We start from the raw sequence: 13460 nt of genomic DNA on the forward strand, positions 1-13460 counted from the left end.
CTGCAGCTAAGAAAGCAAATAGAATGTTAGGTATTATTAGGAAAGGAATGGAAAATAAAAATGAGGCTGTTATAATGCCTTTGTATCGCTCCATGGTGCGACCGCACCTCGAATATTGTGTTCAATTATGATCGCCGCATCTCAAAAAAGATATAGTGGAATTAGAAAAGGAGCAGAGAAAGGCAACGAAAATGATAAAGGGGATGGGACAACTTCCCTATGAGGAAAGGCTAAAGCGGCTAGGGCTCTTCAGCTTGGAGAAAAGGCGGCTGAGGGGAGATATGATAGAGGTCTATAAAATAATGAGTGGAGTTGAACGGGTAGATGTGAAGCGTCTGTTTATGCTTTCCAAAAATACTAGGACTAGGTGGCATGCAATGAAGCTACAATGTAGTAAATTTAAAACAAATCGGAGAAACATTTTCTTCACTCAATATGTAATTAAACTCCGGAATTCATTGCCAGAGAATGTGGTAAAGGCAGTTAGCTTGGCAGGGTTTAAAAAAGGTTTGGACGGCTTCCTAAAGAAAAAGTCCATAGTCCGTTATTGAATGGACTTGGGGAAAATCCACTATTTCTGGGATAAGCAGTATAAAATGTTTTGTACTTTTTTGGAATCTTGCCAGATATATTGTGACCTGAATTGGCCACTGTTGGAAACAGAATGCTGGGCTTGATGGACCTTTTGGTCTTTCACAGTATGGCAATACTTATGTACTTATGTACCAAACCAATGGCATGCCAAGGTAAGAGGAATGGGTAACGGAATGCTTCCGAGGAGCAGGAAAAACCCTGCTGCCTGGAGGCCACACCCCTTAAATACCTTCCTCGCATCCCACCCCAGCTGCTTGGGGGAAGCAACTCAATTGGGCAAATCTTCCCAAGCAGCATTTTTCAAATTTTGCCCAGTTCTGTCTCCATGTTCCCTGCCTAGTCCATTACTGGTTTGTGTCTTAGTGCAGCCTGTGTGCTTTGTGCACTGCTGGTCTGTTTCTGTCTGTGTGCTCACTGCACTTCTAGTCTGCTCCAGTCCTGCTAGTCCAGTCCAGTCCTGGTTTGTCTTAGTGCAGCCTGTGTGCTCTGTGCACTGCTCGTCTGTTTCTGTGTGCTTATTGCACTTCTAGTCTGTTCCAGTCCTGTTAGTCCAGTCTTGGTTAGAGGGTTTTGCCTGCTGCTGCCACTCGTAAACAGCAGCCCAAGGGTTCACGTTGTTCCTGAGGCTCAGATAGTGTGCTGAAGCCAGCTTGCACCGTCTCGCAAGAGCCGGTTGTTAAATTTTTTAAAGATCTTGCAAGCCAGTTGTTCTGCACGGCGAGCCGGCTCCGGTAAATGAGGTAAGCATGGCAGGAGGGCGCCATAGGCCATGCTTACCCCACTTATCTCACCTCCCACAGCCCATGTATGCCTGCGCCCGCCCCGCGCCACCCTGGGGGGTTTAAATCTTTTTATTACCTCTGTTGAAATGGCCGCGTCATTGAAAGCCCTGCCTGTCTCTAGCCTTCCCTTCGTGAGTTTGTTCCCTCAGTCCCGCCTTCTGACGTCATTTCCTCTTTCCGCGAGAGCGGGACTCTGAGGGAACGAACTCACGAAGGGAAGGCTAGAGACAGGCAGGGCTTTCAATGACGCGGCCACTTCAACGGAGGTAATAAAAAAGATTTAAACCACGCAGGGTGGCACTGTGGCAGGAAGAAAAAGGGGGATGTTGGGGGGGAGAAGAGGGCGGGCAGGTGGATATGAATGGAATGGGAGGGGAGGATGGGGGCGAAGGAGAATCACTGGACATGGATGGGAGTGGGGAGAGGAGGGCAGGGGAGAGAATAATTGCTGGGTATGGATGGATGGAGGGGGGCAGGGGAGAGAAGAGAATTGCTGGGGATGGATGGATGGAGGGGAGGGCAGGGGAGAGGAGAGTTGCTGGACATAGGTGGATGGAGGGGAGGGGAGAGGAGAGTTGCTGGACATGGTTGAAGGGGAGGGAATGGAAGACAGGAAGGAGATGCACATGGATGGCGGGGAGAGAGAAGAAATTCTGGACATGGATGGAGGGGAAGGGAGAGAGAAGAAATGCTGGACATGGATGGAGGGAAGGAAGGACAAATGCTGGACATGGATGGAGGAGGGAGAGGAAAAATGCTGGACATGGATGGGAGGGGAGGGAAGAGAGAGGAAGGAGATGAGGGAAAAAGAAGAGAGGAGAAAAACTACACATGGATGGAGAAAATAGGCAGAAGCTGGATCTACTGGACAGTCAAGTATGCAGAGGACCCAGCTTTTACTTGCGAATGTAGGGCAAGAAAGGAGGAAAATAAAGAAATAAATGGAAAGGAAGCCCTGGAAATGGAGTTAAGAGGACAGATAGCAGCAGAATCAGATACTGGGCCAGCATGATCAGAAAAGTCACCAGACAACAAAGGTAGAAAAAAATCATTTTATTTTTATTATAGTTTTTGGAATATGTCCACTTTGAGAATCAGGTGCTCAGCGTTAAAAGTCTATATGTATTTACTTATTTATGGCATTTTATCCCACATTAAACATGAATTAGATTGGAACCTGGGATCATTTAATTTTTTTTTGCCTGGAGAGAGTAATGTATTGCCCCCCCCCCCCCAGGCTCTCTCCCCGGCTACAGCCAACTCTGCAATTTTGAGGGGGGGGGCGCAGAATTGGAGGGGGGTGCAGAGGTGGACGAGGGGTGCAGAGGTGGATGGGGGAGGCGTAGAGGTGGACCGGGGACACAGCCTGTTGTTAAACATTTACCAGCACACCACTGGTTTAGACCCTGTGTCCGTGACAGTTGAAACTTCGAGGGCGTGTATGTTCAGCTGTGGTGCTTTGGTCTGGAAGAAAAGGTAGAAGGAATTAGCTTCTCTTTCAAATTCCTTCCTCTGGAGTAGGCCACACTATCAGGTTTTTTTTTTTGTTTGTTTGAAGATATTATGATTCTCAAAAATGTGCCAATGGTTCCTTATACTTTTCTGGATCTTTCCTGAAAGTTGTGAGAATCTGAGCATGCAGACAAAATCTGGTGATGGTTTGGGGCGTAGCTACGGGTGGGCCTGGGTGGGCCCAGGCCCACCCATAGTAACATAGTAACATAGTAGATGACGGCATAAAAAGACCTGCACGGTCCATCTAGTCTGCCCACGATAAACTCATATGTGTATACCTTACCTTGATTTGTACCTGTCTTTTTCAGGGCACAGACCGTATAAGTCTGTGCAGCAGTATTTCCCGCCTCCCAACCACCAGTCCCGCCTCCCATCACCGGCTCCGGCACAGACCCCGTATAAGTCTGCTCTCCCCCATCCTAGCCTCTCAACCACCAACCCCTCTTCCCCCGCCACCCGATTTCAGCTAAGCTTCTGTGGATCCATTCCTTCTGCACAGGATTCCTTTATGCCTGTCCCACGCATGCTTGAATTCCGTTACTGTTTTCATCTCCACCACCTCCCGCGGGAGGGCATTCCAAGCGTTCACCACCCTCTCCGTGAAGAAATACTTCCTGACATCTTTCCTGAGTCTGCCCCCCTTCAATCTCATTTCATGTCCTCTCGTTCTACCGCCTTCCCATCTCCGGAAAAGATTCGTTTGCGGATTAATACCTTTCAAATATTTGAACGTCTGTATCATATCACCCCTGTTCCTCCTTTCCTCCAGAGTATACATGTTCAGGTCAGCAAGTCTCTCTTCATACGTCTTGGAATGCAACTCCCATACCATCCTCGTAGCTTTTCTTTGTACCGCTTCCATTTTTTTAACATCCTTCGCAAGGTACGGCCTCCAAAACTGAACACAATACTCCAGGTGGGGCCTCACCAACGTCTTATACAGGGGCATTAAAACCTCCTTTTTTCTGCTGGTCACACCTCTCTCTATACAGCCTAGCAACCTTCTCGCTACGGCCACCGCCTTGTCGCACTGTTTCATCGCCTTTAGGTCCTCAGATACTATCATCCCAAGATCCCTCTCCCCGTCCGTGTCTATCAGGCTCTCCCCACCTAACACATACGCCTCCCTTGGATTTCTACTCCCTAAGTGCATCACTTTGCATTTCTTCGCATTGAATTTTAATTGCCAAACGTTAGACCATTTTTCCAGCTTCTTCAGATCTTTTTTCATGTTTTCCACTCCCTCCGGGGTGTCCACTCTGTTGCAAATCTTGGTGTCATCCGCAAAAAGGCAAACTTTACCTTGTAACCCTTCGGCAATGTCACTCACAAATATATTGAACAGAATGGGCCCCAGCACCGATCCCTGAGGCACTCCACTACTCACCTTTCCCTCCTCCGAGCAAACTCCATTCACTACCACCCTCTGGCGTCTGCCCGTCAACCAGTTCCTAATCCAGTTCACCACTTCGGGTCCTATCTTCAGCCCTTCTAGTTTATTCAAGAGCCTCCTGTGGGGAACCGTGTCAAAAGCCTTGCTGAAATCTAAGTAGATGACGTCCATAGCACGTCCTTGATTTAATTCTCCCGTCACCCAGTCAAAGAATTCAATGAGATTTGTTTGGCACGACTTCCCTTTGGTGAAACCATGTTGTCTCGGATCTTGCAACTTATTTGCTTCCAGGAAATTCACTATCCTTTCCTTCAGCATGGCTTCCATTACTTTTCCAATAACCGAAGTGAGGCTTACCGGCCTGTAGTTTCCAGCTTCTTCCCTATCCCCACTTTTGTGAAGAGGGACCACCTCCGCCATTCTCCAATCCCTCGGAACCTCTCCCGTCTCCAAGGATTTATTAAACAAATCTTTAAGAGGACCCGCCAGAACCTCTCTGAGTTCCCTCAGTATTCTGGGGTGGATCCTGTCCGGCCCCATGGCTTTGTCCACCTTTAGCTTTCCAAGTTGTTCATATACTCTCTCTTCCGTGAACGGTGCTCTATCCACTTCTTTTTCAGGTGTACTTTTGCCAGTCCCTCTCGGTCCTTCCCCAGGATTTTCTTCAGTAAAAACAGAACAAAAGTATCTATTTAGCAAATTGGCTTTTTCTTCATCATTTTCTACATAGTGTTTTGCTGTATCTTTTAGTCTCACAATCCCCTTTTTAGTCTTTCTCCTTTCACTAATATACCTGAAGAAGTTTTTGTCTCCCCTCCGTACATTTCTAGCCATTTGTTCTTCCGCTTGCGCCTTCGCCAGACGTACCTCTGTCTTGGCTTCTTTCAGTTTCATCCGGTATTCCTCCCCGTGTTCCTCTACTTGAGATTTTTTGTATTTCTGGAACGCTAACTCTTTAGCCTTTATTTTCTCAGCCACTTGCTTTGAAAACCATATCGGTTTCCTTTTTCTCTTGCTTTTATTTACCCTCCTTACATAAAGGTCTGTGGCCCTGTTTATTACTTCTTTTAGCCTGGACCACTGTCCTTCCACTTCTCGTATGTCCTCCCAGCCCATCAGCTCCTTCCTCAGGTATTCTTCCATTTTGTTAAAGTCAGCTCGCTTGAAATCCAGGACTTTGAGTTTAGAGTGGCCGCCATCCACATGAGCCGTTACATCAAAACAAACCGTTTGATGGTCACTGTTTCCCAGGTGTGCAGCCACTCGGACATTTGACACACTATCCCCATTCGTGAGCACCAGATCCAACGTGGCTCCCTCCCTCGTGGGTTTCGTTCACCATTTGTCTGAGCAGAGCACTTTGGAAAGCATCCACAATCTCTCTACTTCTTTCCGATTTTGCAGACGGAACCTTCCAATCTACATCCGGCAGATTAAAATCTCCCACCTCTCTTTTCTTCCCCAACTTTTGAATATCAGCGATCAGATCTTTATCTAGTTCTTCCAATTGTGTCGGGGGTCTATAGACAACACCCACGTGGACCAAGGTTCTATCCTCTCTTTTTAAGGTGATCCATATTGCTTCTTCCTTTCCCCACTTCCCTGTCATTTCAGTTGCTGCGATATCATCTCTCACATAGAGAGCTACTCCTCCACCTTTACGTCCCTCTCTATCCTTCCTAAAAAGATTATAGCCTGGTATGTTTACATCCCATTCATGGGAACCATGGAGCCATGTCTCTGTGACTGCAACTATGTCCAAGTCAGTCTCCAACATCAGGGCTTGAAGGTCATGAATTTTATTGCTTAGACTGTGAGCATTTGTGGTCATTGCTTTCCAACTACATTTCCTAGTATGTGTTTGGGTTTAGTGATTTGTGAGTGTCTTTTGTCTTTGGGTACCTTCTCCTCTTTTTGTTCCCTCTTCCTTGCTTTTTCTTTTTTTTCTGCTTCAATTTTAGTTTCAGGAACATCACAGTGCTGTAGTGGAGCAAAAGAATTTTGTAGTGGCAACACTTGTGCGGGTGGATGCTGCTGTGTCACATGACGAATTCTGCCCGAGCCTACTGTGAGCCATCTGTTCCTTTGTGGTTTTATTCTCTGTGGCAGTGGTGAGAAGTTATGATTCTGCACAGTCCTATAAGTTGGTTTAATTGTATCTAATTCTTGCATTACTTTATAGAGCTCTTGTTTTAAAGTAGATAGCTGAAGACAGATAGGACAAGCTTTAAGTTTCCAGATGATTTGCCTTGAAACTAAAGCAACCCAGTTTTCCCTACTCCTCCAACCAATCAGTGCACAGCCTTTGAGTTCTGCCGTGGCAGCTTATGCCACATGCTTTTAGGCAGACAACAGGAAAAATAGTGGAGGAGTGGCCTAGTGGTTAGAGTGGTGGACTTTGGTCCTGAGGAACTGAGTTCGATTCTCACTTCAGGCACAGGCAGCTCCTTGTGACTCTGGACAAGTCACTTAACCCTCCATTGCCCCATGCAAGCCGCATTGAGCCTGCCATGAGTGGGAAAGCGCGGGGTACAAATGTAACAAAAAAAAAAAGCTCTCGAGAATGCATGGGCATAGTTTGGGGGGCAATAGCCCCTCCCCCCCCCCAAACGAACTGCAGCAGCATCCATCTTTCTCTCCTTCCAGCATCGCAGCACCCGATATTGCTCTCCCCCCCCCCCCCCCCACCGAATCCTACAATCCCCGAGCTATCGGCAGCCTCAACGAGAAAGCAGTACACACGCTGCTTTAGACCTGCACCCAGAAGCCTTTCTTTCTGCTTCAACTTCCTGTTCCCGCGAAGGAGGGAAACTGTAGGAGAGAGGCTTCCAGAGTAGGTCTAAAGCAGTGTGTGTACTGCTTTCTCGCTGAAGCTGCTGGCGACTCGAGAGACTGGAAGACGGGGGGGGGGGGGGGGGGGGGGGCGATACCGGGCACCACAGGGCTGGAAGGAGAGAAAGAACTGCTGTGGTGATGGTGGTGGCAGTGGCGGCGAGGGGGGGGGTGCTGGAAGGGGTGAGACCGACTAGCGAAGGGTAAAAAAAAATGAGACCACCAGGGGGAAGGAGAGTAAGAGAGAGAGATGGAGAAGGAGCACGAGATGGATGGGACTAGGGGATGTGAGGGGAAGGAGAGGGAGCAGAAGATGAATGGTACTGGGGGGTGGGGGGGTGGTGAGAGAAGGGAGAGGGAGCAGAAGATGGATGGGACTAGAGGGTGTGGGTGGAGGGAGGGAGAAGGAGCAGATGGATGGGACTAGAGGAGGTGGGAGGGAACAGAAGACGGGTGCAACTAGGGGTGTGGGAGAAGGGGAACTCCGGAACAGAGAAGAAGATGAGTGGGACTTGGGGGAGGGACAGGGAGCAGAAGATGAATGGGACTAGGGGGTGTGGGGGAGAGAGAGGGAGCAGAAGATGGATGAGACTAGAAGGTGTAGGTGGAGGGAGGGAGAAGGAGCAGAAGATGGATGTGACTAGTGGTGTGTGGGGGGGAACAGAGCAGAAGATGAGTGGGACTTGGTGATTGAATGGGAAAGGATGACGACAAGAGGAGAGACAAGAAATGGAAAACCCAACCTGGAAAAGAATTTAGAAGGCTGACACATGGAAAGTGGAAGAGAGTGGGACTAGACCAATCAGAAAAATAAAGTGCTCAGACAACAAAGGTAGAAAAGAAAAAAATATATATTTATTTAATATTTTTTTAAAGATTGAGATGTGCCTGCTTTGTGAAATGTACCTTTTTTAAAAATTAAATTTTTTATTTTTTTTTTAGTTTTGTATTTTGCAGAGTACAGGAGAAAAAAAACATTTATGTTTCTCTCTTACCCGTATTGCCCTGCTTGTAGAGACTGGCTTTCTTGGGTGGAGGGAAGGGAGGGCCTCCATTTCAGTTTTTGTCTGAATGTTTTTTTGTGAGTGTAATGTTGGTGGTGGGTTTCTCGGTGGGGATGGACTCTTCACTGCCTAGGGGAAAAAAGGATATTTAATCTTTTTCCCTAGCCAGTGAAAAGCCCACCCCCACCCAGAAACCCACCAATAATGTTGGGGTAGGCTCATTGCACAGGTTAAAAAAAACAAACAAACCTTTTCTTTTAATTTTATGTTGGTGGGTTTTGGGGTAGGGGTGGTCTCTGCAGTGCCCAGGTTTAAAATTAAAAAAAACCTTTATATTTAATGTAGGCAGGTTCCTGGAGGGGTGGCCTCTGCAGTGCCCAGGACATTAAAAAACAAAAAGTTTATATTTAATGCTGGTGTGCTTCAGGGTTGGGGGGGGGGGAATGCCAGATTATGGGGGATGGGTAGGGGATAGGACAGGACTGACGCTAGACTACAGAGAGGGGGGGGGTTAGGGTGGGGCTGATGCATAGCAATGGGATGGATGATGGGGAAGGGAAGGGCTGATGCTGGGCTATGGGTGGGGGGATAGGGTAGAGAAGAGAAGGGCTGATGCTGGGCTACGGGCTGGATGGAGGGGTAGAGAAGCAAAGTTTGAAGGATAATAATCATTGCTGTAATTATACTGTAGGATGGAAAATGAACAGAGCAGATCGTTAAAAGACAAAAGTAATTTATTGTTAAGAACCAATTAAAAAGTGTGTGTGTATATATATATATATATATATATATATATATATATATATATATATATATATATATATATACACACACACACATAAATAGACCGACACAGGCCGTGTTTCGCCCAACAGGGCTGCTTCAGGGGCTACACAACAATCCTTTTACTGTCAATGTGAAATGAATATATATTGATTGTGCTGAAGTAAAATGTAAAAAAGATCACCTTGATTTGAAAAAACAGCGCAGTCAGAGATGCCCAAAAACAGAATATGACATGAAGTCAAACTGACAATCTCATATGATATGGATCAGTGTTGTTTTCTAGCAAAAAAGGCTGCCGGTACTCAAATGCTAGGCCACCCTTCACGAGTGGGGTAATCACGGAAGGACCCACCCCATAATAGCCAGGCCACCTGCAACCAGTCATAGAATCTATGACAAGACAGAATTGTTGTGTAGAGCCTGAGCTCTTTCATTAAAACTTGGGTTCCATGGGTCAATTTTAGCAGACAATGGAAAAGGTGCCGGTACTCAGTACCCCCTCAAAAAAAGCCCTGTATGAGATTGTAAGTTTGACTTCATGTCAGTATTTTTTTTTTGTTACATTTGTACCCCGCGCTTTCCCACTCATGGCAGGCTCAATGCGGCTTACATGGGGCAATGGAGGGTTCTGTTTTTGGCATCTCTGACTGCGCTGTTTTTTTCAAATCAAGGTGATCTTTTTTACATTTTACTTCAGCACACTCAATATATATTCATTTTGACAGTAAAAGGATTGTTGTATAGCTCCTGAAGCAGCCCTGTTGGATGAAACACGGCCTGTGTCGGGCTGTTTATGTGTATATATATATACTTTTTATTTGGTTCTTAACAATAAATTACGTTTGTCTTTTAACGATCTGCTGTGTTCATTTTCCATCTTGGAGTTTGCAGACCATCTGCCTTTGTGCTTTCTTGGATTATACTGTAGGATCCTGTCATGTGTGTTGAGATGTTTGCCATTATAGTAGACTTACGCCTGGTCAAGTTTAAGATGTGGGATAATGCAACCATATTTAAAAATATTGTTTTTTCCATATATTGATGCAGGGCAGATGTTGGGCATACTACTTATTAATCCATCATCAAGTGCATTCTAATGCATTATTTTGTAGCAAGAAACACTACTCATACCTATATACTATATACACAGTGCCCACCCATATTAGCTCTGGACCCACCCAAAATGTTAGGTCTGGCTATGCCACTGGTTTGGATGGTTTAGATTTAAGGAGTTCCTCTTGGTTTTGAAGTCTGGCTCTAAAAGGGCAAGATTGTACCTGTTGTGGAGGATACCCTCTTCTTTCAAACCTCTTGGACATGACTTTGGACTGTCAATGGAATCTCATCATCAGAATGTGCACAACTCTCCCTGCACTATCCTCATCCTCCACAGTCAGCTCAATTGTCACTTTCAATCTGTGCACCATCACACCCAGGGATACAGATGATTCGCTCTGCTCTAGCTCACTTGCCTGCACCAAGCGCTCGTGGTCCCACTGCACCCAGGCCATAAGCTCTAACGCCTCCTGCCTCATGTACATTGGCCATAATGCACCAGCGTGCTCCAACATCAAACCCTTCCTGAATTCCCCACACCTGTTAAGGGTGTACCTCCAATTCTGCCTCCTTCCTGCGATGGCAGGAATGGAGACCATATTGTCCATGTCGGTTATCCCGTCAAACACCCCAGCTACTCACAACTTAGACAATGGCTTTGGATCCTTTCCCAAGACCGGGTTTGGTCCTCCTTGGTTCTTCTGGCACCCCAGACTGTCATGGACCGGACCCTCTCTGTCTGTCTGCTTCTTGAGATGCAGTTGGCAGATGTGACATTGGCTCGCTGGGTTTCCAGATCGTTCCTCTTGGAGGTTAATACTTTACTTCCCAGTGTCCCAGTTACTGGGCAGAAACACAATGAACCTTATCTCCCTAGCCCCATTTATTTTTCCAAGTTCTCGGGTTCTCAGCAAGGGATCGAGCTACCAAAGACCCCGAACAGATCCAAGCTAGCCTCATTACCTAGACTCTGCCCCAATTTAATACTTGTCACTCATCTTTTGCCATAACATATTTACTGAAGTCAATTACAGCTCCTTCTCCTCTCTAAACCCCATGTGCTATTCTCCAGCGGTGCAATGAACCAACTCCCATACCTATTGAGCTCCTAAGTCAGTCAGAGTTTTGAGGGATCAGAAGCCTGAGCCATTAGGGAGCCATGGGGGGACACTCCCGAGGCAGGATGAGGTCAGAAACTGGGGGACCCAGGACTGTATGAACACCCCTCCTGCCCCTCCCCGTAACACTGCTGCAGTCCTGGAGGTTTTTGGTGCTTGAAGAGAGAGGAGTCAAGTGGTGTCAGTGGAGAAGGACAACGTCCAGATTCAGGAGGAAGATATGGTGGTGAGAGTGGGCCCTATCTCTGTTCCAGAGTACATCCAGGGTAAACTTGAGAGGTCTCCTCTGGAGGCGCTGGCTAGCAATCAGGGAAACGTAGGACCCCCCCCCCCCCCCCCTTAGCATACATAAAAGCGTACCTAAAGACTTAGAGACAGGACTATCTAGACACAGCACCTTGTTATACTATCTGAGCTTGGCTAAGGGGGTAGTGGACATGACAATCCCTACAGAGCTGGCTATAGAGTGGGTCGTGAGAAGCACCAAGGTGAATAGGTTATTAAAAGGAGCAAGGGTTCCTTTAGCGACTCTGTTTGTCCATCACTTGTGGTTACTGAGGAGGCAGGGGAAAAGACTGCTGAGCACCCCATTCCCTGATGAATACCTGTGGGACCCTCGGATAGAGCCAGGGAGAGCAGATGGAGAAAAACTCCCTAAATTGGGCTGTGCTGACCACTACCTTAAGAGCTTTGTGTGGAGCATATGGCGGTTATGGTATCCTTATGTCCCACTACAGGTGATGAGTGTGGCAGAGATGCAGAGGGAAACCTGGATCCGGGAAAAGATTTTCAATTGCATCAGGCTCGATTCTACCTACACGGTACACATCCTGGAGGATCCCACGGTACGGGAACATATTATGCACCAGTACTTGGAGTGAGTGGCAGGTGGGTCAGCCTGTCCATAAGCACTATGTGGAGGTGGAGCAGGCTGAGTACGAAAGGAACGTTTACTGTGTCACCCGTTCCTGCCAGAGGGGATGCTAGTGCGGAAGCCTGACCCCAAATGGTATAGGTGATGAGATTGAATGATGAGTAGCAGAGAGACAGAAAGAAAAGTTAAGAACACGCTTTGGTTTGAAAAATGAAGGTATGTGGTGATGTTGTCAAATGCCTTTTGCTAATGTTGTATGTTGCAATTCTGTTGAAAGTGATATGTTGATGAAAACTCTCACTGCAGGGAAAAGCCTGAAATGAGAATGAGCTGTGAAAGTGGAGACCCAAGAAGAAAACAAGACACCTCTGGGGACAGAGATAAAAATCATTCCCTGTGGCAACAGGGCAATCAGTTTTTATGTTACCCCAGCAGCAGTGTAATCTCCTAGGGGAAACCCTTGTGTGTTCCCAACACAGGGAGTGGATTTCCCTGGGGGGTTACTAGATATGAGAGTTAGCTCATTGTGTCAATGGAGAATAGCCAAGGGGTTTACATGGGGGAGGAGCTGTAATTGACGTCAGTAAAATATTGTTATAGCAAAAGATGAGTGACAAGTATTATTAAATTGGAGGTGGGATCTGGGTAATATAAAGGCTGGCTTGGATCTGCACAAGATCTTTGGTAGCCAAATCCAGAGAAGCTATGGGGGTATCCTGAAACTGGTAAAAGAAATGGGGGCTGGGAAGAGAAGATTCAATGTGTCATTCTCAGTAGCTGGGACACTGGGAATAAAGTATCGACACTCCCGAGAGGGAGGGGTCTGGAAACCCAGAGAGTCAGTGTTGGGTCTGGTCAATGAGAAAGTCTGGTGGCTGGGGGAACAGCCCCGCAAGACTTTGGGAGAAATAGCCATGAGGCCAGCCCCCGAGTTGTTCTGTCAGGCAGGATGGGAAAGAACCGCCAGGTGCGGGAAGTGACAGTGGATTGACAGTGTCATCACCTTCTTTTTCAAGTTTACCATTTGCAAAGACTGATCGGATGATCCTGTTTGTGTTAATTAAGTTGGACTGTTTTTAAAACCTGGTGTACGAATGAAATTCTTGGAGTGGAACCTGTGAGACACTGAGCGGTAGAGGTGAGACCCCCCCCCCACCCCGCCGGTCTACCTGGATTAAGCCCGGCCCATGTCCTATCCCAACCTGACTTGTGTTTTTTGTGAATCCCGGTCCGGGTACCTACCCTGATGAGCATAGCCAGCATTCCAAACAGTTAAGAGCAGGACCAGGCTTACATTTAATTTTAATTTGTGTATTTAGCACACACTTTTTCAGTAGTAGTTCAACGTGAATTACATTCAGGTACACTAGGTAGTCCCCTGTCCCTGGAGGGCTTACAATCTAGTTTATACCTGAGGCAATGGAGGGTTAAGTGACTTGCACAAGGTTACAAGGAGCTGCGAGATGTATGCAAACCCCCACCTTACCTGCACCCACTCCACAGCAG

At 47.0% G+C, this 13460-nt stretch overlaps 1 protein-coding gene across 1 annotated transcript in view; it reads right to left on the reverse strand.

Moving 5' to 3' along the window:
- Window positions 1–13460, reverse strand: part of NOXA1 (NADPH oxidase activator 1) — a 590376-nt gene that overhangs the window by 406542 nt on the left and 170374 nt on the right. The window lies entirely within an intron of this gene.

Source organism: Microcaecilia unicolor, chromosome 6, assembly GCF_901765095.1.
Source record: "Microcaecilia unicolor chromosome 6, aMicUni1.1, whole genome shotgun sequence".
Taxonomy (NCBI): Eukaryota; Metazoa; Chordata; class Amphibia; order Gymnophiona; family Siphonopidae; genus Microcaecilia; species Microcaecilia unicolor.